Source organism: Anthonomus grandis, chromosome 4, assembly GCF_022605725.1.
Source record: "Anthonomus grandis grandis chromosome 4, icAntGran1.3, whole genome shotgun sequence".
Classification (NCBI taxonomy): domain Eukaryota; kingdom Metazoa; phylum Arthropoda; class Insecta; order Coleoptera; family Curculionidae; genus Anthonomus; species Anthonomus grandis.
Window position 1 is genome coordinate 6,735,946 of NC_065549.1, and position 8,655 is coordinate 6,744,600.

An 8,655-nucleotide genomic window follows, 5' to 3' on the forward strand; every position below is an offset into this window, starting at 1 on the left:
CTAGCATCAGTTTGTTTTGATCTATGTATAATTTTATATCAATTAATAATAGTTGATTAACAGTAAACGTGTGGTATAATTTATATACAATGTTGCTAATAAATGGAATTTGATTTTGTGATTAAATGAAGATTACAGCGCGATGGTGCCGAGTGAAAACACGCTACAAGAGACAGACAATAAAAAGTGTAAATATTGCAAAACCAATGTGGAAAAGAGCGGTATCAAGTGCCTTACTTGTTCAGGATACTTACAAATTATCACTCCTGTGACCTGAGAATTAGGTACGGGCTATTCAATTTTTATGAATATTATCTATGGCACACTGGAAATTTATTGATTTATTAAATGTAAATGTAGAAGAAAAAATTGTGCAGTACAAAAATTTGCAGTACGCCATGCAAAAATTGAAGCGGTGACAACATTATTTCTACCTCAAGTAAACCAACTAAAGCAGTGTGGAAAATATTAAATAAGCATCCTAGGGTAGAAAAAGAAAACATAGAAAAACATAGTGCCAAAGAGTTCTATTAATTTTAACCAAACATTTTCAAGACCATTTTGATGTGTTTATATAAATGTACTTTTGTAAGTTATTTTAGTATATTTGTAAATGTATATTTTATTTTATTATAAATCTTAACTAGTTAATAAAAACAAACAATAACTTGAGCATGTAGTACATACCTATATTATGTAAATAATTAGTCTGATCATTTTAGTATTTTATTTATATAGCTTAGTTTGCAGTTTTAGCTCTTTGAATTGTTCTACAACTTTGACATATGCAATGCATTTAACAAAGTATCTATCATGAATAAATAATTTAAATTTGAATATGATTTCAGGGCATTTCTTCCCTGTAAAATCTTTGTGTATATATATATCTCATAATTATACAACTTCATTACTGTAAATTTTTGAATTGCCCTTAGCATTGGGAGGAACTGATATGGAAACTTGCACTGTATAGTAAATGAAGCACAGGAAACTGTAATGAGAAAACGTTATAGCTGGCGCTATCTAGAAGGAGACAAGCGCATTTTTTATGGTTATTTGCACTGAACAATAACAACTTACAGGAAACTGTACTAGAAGGATAGGAACCTGTAATAGTTTTTTTTTTTACACCTCACATCAAATAAAAGATGGCGCTAACAACAGTTTGTTTTGAATTTTTATTTATTTGGCTTATTGTATTGAGGTTTTGAATCATTAGTATAGTACTAATGTATCATTTTATACTGATAACTTTTCATATTACTTTAAAGCTTTGTATTTTTAGTTATTTTTAGGAAAATCTGTGGGACTTTAATAAAAATGTAAATTTAAGTGAATTTGGCCCCATTTTTTATCAATGTTGATCCTCTTTACAATGACCGAGATGTTATTTTCATATTTCAATCAACAATATTAACTGCTTTAGTCACCAGATCTCAGATTACTAGAGTTTCTATCCGGGAAACTTACAGTACTACAAAATGTGGTGGATTTTGCAAAAGAATGTAAGTATTACATTTATACCGAGTTTATCATCATATTATTATGTGTTGAAAACAAAGTCTCTCAGGAAAGGAAAAGTGCCGCTACCAAGAAAACCCTATTATATAATTTTATAAAGGCAAACTAGTGAATTACAATCAAGAGCTATTGCACAAGAATTGGTCATTGCTTTCTGATATATCTAACTTGAATAGGGTTTGTAAACTTATCTTGAGAAACATCAAATACTGACAGAATTACAGAATAGGTTTAGAAAAGGCAGATCAACAGTTAGGGCTATATATCAAGCACTGCAGAAAATTATTAAATCAATGAATGATTGAAAAGCTACAATGGCAATTTTTCTTGACCTATCCAAGGCTTTTGACAGTGTTGACCATTCAATACTGCTTAAAAAACTAGAAGCCTATGGAATCAGAGGAGTTGCCCTTAAACTTCTAGAGTCCTATTTGTCAAACCGTAGGCAGTGTGTAGTTGACAGAATGAGTGATGGTAGACAGTTCAAGTCTGGTTACAAAGAAATAAAAAAAGGTGTGCCTCAGGGGTCCGTTCTGGGACCATTGCTGTATAAAATCTACACCAATGATGTCACCAATGTCTATGATGATATGGTTATGTTTGCTGATGACACAAGTCTTATATGCAGCAATAATACAGATCAGGAGTGTGCAAATCAAGTAGCCCAAACTGTTGGATTGCTAGAAGACTGGTTTAGCATAAATAATCTTCTGCTGAATGTCAACAAAACGCAAATATTAAACTTTAAACAACGGCCTAGTGAAAGCTCTCTAGTGCAAATTGGAAGGACAGAGATAAGAACACAGCAGTCAGCTTTCTTCAACTTCCTTGGGGTAATGATGGATGAAAGATTGGATTGGGGTGCCCATGTTGAGTTGGTGGCAGCAAATATGTCCAGATATTGCTTCGCTTTGAGACTAATAACACAGGAGGTGGGTACAGTGGCTTCCCTTTCAGCATATCATGCCTATATACAGTCCAGAGTCAGATATGGTATAATTCTTTGGGGGAATTCGGGGGACTCTGAAAGAGTTCTTATCTTGCAAAAAAGGTGCTTGAGAACTATATTCAATTTACCCTATCAGGAATCCTGTAAACCATATTTTATTAATCATAACATCCTAACATTTTATTGTATTTATATCTATGAATGTGTTCCGTTTATCCTTGACAATAAAATCTTTTTTGAGAATCTGAAAGGGCAACGTCCGCATAATACTAGGTTCAAAAACAATTTCAAGACTTGTAAACCAAATTTTACATTTGTTAAGAAAAATGTGGTACATAGTATCTTAGATGTCTGGAATAAACTCAAATCAGATAAAGAGATAAAGAAAGATCTAAAAATATATCTGCAAGAAAAGGCCTTTTATTCTCTTCAGAGTATATGGCTGAAAATTTAAATGAAACTCTCATCTAGTATTGTGTATTAGTGCATGAGTTAATTTGTGAATGAATGTTATATTTTCTTGTTATTTCATTTTTGTGTACTCGCGTTTTGCCTTTTTATTTATATTTAAATTTAATATTTTGATAAATCATGACATGAATGGATGTATGAATGGATAAGTGACTGAATGCTTTAAATTTTATAAATATTTTAATTGTATACTTAATTAAGTTAGAATTTTTTTTACTGACATAGGTAATAAAAAATGTGTATTGTTGTAACTACATGTTTTATGGATTTAATAAAGGATTTGATAAAAAACATGTCAAAAAGCCTCGGCAAAATAAAGAATTCTTACATGCCAAGAGTTTTCTCTGTTACAAGCAAAAATTAAATGCAATATTAATGTAGCACATGAGCAATATGTAAGGGAAACTGCAGAACAAACCTGAGAGGATGAAAAAAATTGTGGACATATAAACTCAAACACTCTTGTTTTAGCTTATTACCAATTAATATTTTGGGGTAACATGGTTCACACATTATCAACACACAACATATTGCAGATGCATTCTCAGAGTTTTTCATTTTGTCCCAAAACCACCAACACCAATCCAGATACTTTATTCCCTGTTATTGACATTAAATTCTTCTCTGAAGCAGAGGTGGTGCTTGATTCACTAAATTTACTTAAACATAAATCAACAAATGAACCAGATTTAATTCTACCTTACTTAATAAGACTACTTATGCACTTGTGACTGTTAGATATCTCTTTAATACCTGCCTTTATACACATATTTGACTTGGAAGAGCTCAAAAGTCAGCCCCTGTTCATGAAAAAGGCCATAAGGCAGATTAGTAATTACAGACTTATAACAATTATTAACAAATTCCTAAAATGTCTTGAGACAGTCATACACAATAGAATATACTATGAAATAAAAAACAGACTATCTTTTCCACAACATTGCTTCCTAAAAACTCACTCCACAGCAACTCGCCTAGAAATTACCATACAGACTATAGCTGAGAGTATGGATAACTCATCACAACTGGATATTATCTATACAAAAGCATGCAATTAGATCCATAGATTCTCTTGTATAAGCTTAAGCTATTTGGTCTATCCGAAGGTCTTATATTGTTGCTCAGTTCATGGCTATCAGAATGATTACATTTTCTTTATGTAGAGCTTCAACAAACCTATTTTTATCATGTGCACTACATATAGCAAAGTTAGGAGAGGTTTTAATATTTTGGAGGTATTAATACGCCTTTACAGAAATTAAAAAGAACCTATTTTTAATCTTTACTACTCATGCTTCCCGTTAGTGTTGATTGTCCCAATATATTACCTTGTTATATAGTTATAAATATTGTTAGTATTTGTTCTAATAAATAAGTGAATAATTAGTCGATTAATATACATTTTTTTAATGCCTAAGTTGTGTTCTTCCTACTCTGTAATTGATGGAGTTTTCTTGTTAAGCAGTGTACTAAATAAATAAATTATATTAAACACATGAAGATTATACCAATACCTATAACAAGTACGAATCAGTTCTAATCATCATTACTAAAAACATTCCTTTTGTTTTTAGTTCAGTCTGTTCTTTAGGCAACTGCTAAGAATAATCCCATGAAAATATACCCTCTCCCATTATATATATAGTTTTTTAATTCTGCTGACAAACCTTCTAGGAATTTTGTTCATAGACTGAATTCATAGACACGTGTCCATAAATTAACGGTAGGTCATAAAACAATATGATAGGCCAGGCGTTCCAAGAAACCACCCTTGACATCACTGCCTCATTACATTTTCCATCTCGCTTTCCATATATGCGTCACATGTACATTTTCTAGTAGTAAAATTCACCTGTTGGTGAGGCAAAAGTGGCCGGCGCTCGATAAGCCGAAAGTAGTACACTGAATACATTATCCAGTCTTTATACACAGGGAACAATGCTATTCCTGAATAATATTTTTTTTTCTTATTATAGTCGAGGAGCTGGAAGATATATGGGGTTTATGCTCCCTTCTGTCTTCAAAAAATACTTTATTGTATACAACTTTTATTTACAAAGCTATAAAATTATAATAGTAATAGGTAACAATAATAAAAATTAAGGAAAATATATAATTAAAATCACAAAACAATTTTATTATAAGTACTTACTATGAGAAGATACTATGCAAAACTCTAAAAATGTACAGACTTCATGATTTGTATGGAGTCTGCCCATATAGTGTTACTAATATTATACAATTCCATATAGGCATATTGATTTAGGTTACTGTGAGAATTACCTCCTCAACTCCTTAGGGTAGGTGCCTTTGAGGGAAGATCGGTGCTTACAGCGGCTTTCTGTGATCTCTTAAAGACATTCGACTGTGTCAGTATGAGATGCCTTAAAACAGGTATACTTTAGGGTTTAGTTTTGGGGTCATTATTGTTCCTGCTCTATTCAAACGATTTGTCTTATCACTTAAATTCTGTAACTTTCGTTCAATATGTGGATGATACCATATTTTATGCGTTATATGTGGCAAATAAGTGGTGCAAATTCATTATTATTAAATATAGAAAAAACTTTCAATTTTCCTTAAGACCTGATATAAACATTTATCAGAATGCTATTAAATTTCTTTAAAGATTGCAAGCATAATTTTTTTAATAAGAAAATTATCTACATATTTTTGTCAAGAAATTATTAGAACAGCGTACATGGGGATGTTTAAGATCCAATTACTATATGGAATAGTGTTTTGAGAAATGGATGTTTTAATTATTTTTAAAAAACAAAAAGTGGTAATTAGGTTCATACCCTGAATTTCACATCTGTCTCACTGATCATTCACTTCACAAAAACTCCAAATATTAACAATGTCTGCACGAATTCGAATAACAACATATATAAATATATTAATAGTTTTACCTCAACATCTTTCTAATAAAACATACAATAGTTTTGTAATTGGGTCTATTGAATAATATAATCATGTTCCAGACTGCATATTCTGAGCGAAAAATCACAATAAGGATTTAGAATAAGGATAAAGAACATATTAATTTCTCAGTTCATACGTTACAAGAATTTTTGGATTCATGACTGGAAATGAAATATTTGATATAGAAAGTGCTTTGTTTGGACCAATTTTCCAATGTTTGTTAATTGTCTTTCTATTCTTCTTGTGTTACACATTAATTCGTAGGCTATATTTTTAGGTTAAAAACTTCAATGTTTTAGCCAGCAACAACAAAATGATACAGTAGACCAGCCTAAATCCACCGATTGGCTTAAGGATAGAACGTTGTTTCCAGAAATAGAAGGATTATAATTGGTATACAAGACCAAACTACCAGAAATATATTTTTATCGAAATACCAGCAGACAGGTGTAGGAAGTGTAACAAGAACCAAGAATCAATAGATCATTTTCTATCTAGCTACCAAACTTTGGCCGAAAACAAGTACCTAGAGCGGCACAATAAAGTGGGAAGTGGGTACAATAGTCAACCTAGAAATATTAAATAAATCATAGTCAAAATTTGGTGATTTGTAATTCACGATTTTTGGGTCTACATAGATAATCCGAGAATAATTAGATAAAACGCCTTAAAGAGCTAAAACATTTTTAATTTATAATAGTAAAATTACATAATTTATTATGGCACTTTCACCATCTTGTCAAGAACAAGTTTGATAAGATTTAATATTGACAGGCTGGTGAATGCCTCTTTAAGAATTGAAAACGTGATTTTATAAATTTCAAGCTTAGGCTATGTTTTTAGGTTGAAAGTTGAAACTTCTACCTGTTTTGGCCAATCAAAATTTGGTGATTTTCAATTCACTTCTGTAGCTATATAATTAATCCGAGAATAATTAGATAAAACGCATAAAATACTCTTAAAGAACTAAAACATTTTTAATTTGTAATGGTAAAATCGGATAATTTATTGCAGCACTTTCACCATCTTGTCAAGAACAAGTTTGATTAGCTCTAATATTGAGAAGTAGGTAAATGCGCCTTTAAGCATTGAAAACATTATTTTACGAATTTCAGGCTTGGGCTATGTTTTTAAATTATAAACTTCAATGTTTTGGCCACTCAACATTTGCCGATTTAAAATTCATTTTTGTAGCTACAGAAATAATTGAATAAGATTCGTATTGAAACTCTTATGAAATAACTCTTTGAAAAAAATCTTTAATTTATAATGGTAAAATCAGATAATTTATTGTGGCACTTTCACCATCTTGTCCAAAACAAGTTTTATTAGTTCTGATTTTGACAAGCTGGTGAATGCGTCTTCAACATGTTGACTGCCGTAATGCTGAAAAAAAATCAGTACCTCCGGCCAACTTTTTTTTTTCTTTCAAAAGTTAATTGTCGTGTTCTAGAACACTCATGAATATTTTGTTTTACATTAAAAAATGTAATTAGAAACTTTTTGGTAATTTTTTTATGAGACTCTTCGTATGGTCACGCGGCCTAAAAAAACATAAAACTTAAATCAATGGCCGTGTGCAACAAATGTTGCGTCTCACTTCCACCTGCTGTCATTTCGTGAAGCAGAGTCGTACGTAGCATCCGTATTAGGCATTCTTTTTTCTCCAAATGCACAAGTTCGGAATAAAAGTATAAGCTGCGCATCGAAAAGGGATATACTTACAGTATGTTGATTTATTGTGGGCAAGATCGGGTAGAGGGCCAATCTTTATCACAAAAAGTAGTAGTACTCTTGCAAATTACTTACTTGACAAAGGACGTATTATCTTTAGAGATAATTATTATAAAAATGTGGTTTTGGCACATGCTCTACTTGCCAGGAACACTCACTTAGTTGGCACCCTTCGATCAAATCGAAAAATGAATCCTAAGCAAATTGTTAACAAAAAGCTCAGGAAAGGAGAAACCGAGGCAGCTGAAAGCACCTCAGGTGTAATTGTCCAAAAGTGGAAGGACAAAAGAGATGTGCTTACCTTATCCACAAAACTCACTGATGAGTTAGTAACCATGATAAAGAACTCCGAAAACCTGATTGTTGACTACAACAAACATAAAGCCTACATTGATCTTTCGGATCAAGTAAAGAAAAAATTAAATTACACCACTTAATTACGCAGAGGGGTGAAGTGGTACCGTAAGCTTGCTATTGAGCTTCTTATTGGCAGTGCTTTGTTAAATGCACATATTTTGTATCAAGAAGTAGCGGATGAAAAACTATCCATCACAAAGTTAAAGCAGGAGATCATAAACAGTCTCTTAGGTCTTGATATTGAGCAACCCAGGCTTTTTCCAGGAAAAAGCCTGGAAAATTTTCAGGCAAGCCTTTTAATTTTCTAAGGCGTCAACATTCCTTGGAAGATGTTGGTAACAGACGTCGATGCGTTATTTGTTATCAAAAGCTTCAAAGAGAATCTGGACACTTTTCAGGTACAAATCTGTACAAAAATAATTTTTGAATGTTTGATTTTGGATGTATTTCGTTTATCTTTTTAGCTTTCTTGCTTTTATACTGTATTTTAATGAATGAAAATGTTTATTTTCTATACATTTTGATTTTATGAATGACCTATTTTAAAAAAAAATTCTAAAGAATATATGTACTATTTTTAAAAATTGTATCTGATCAATTTTTTGAGTTATGGACGTTTTGTAAATTTTTAGAATTTTTTTTTTCAAAAATATACTTTTTTTTTCAAAATCTTGTACAAATTTTGAAAAACGTTGAAA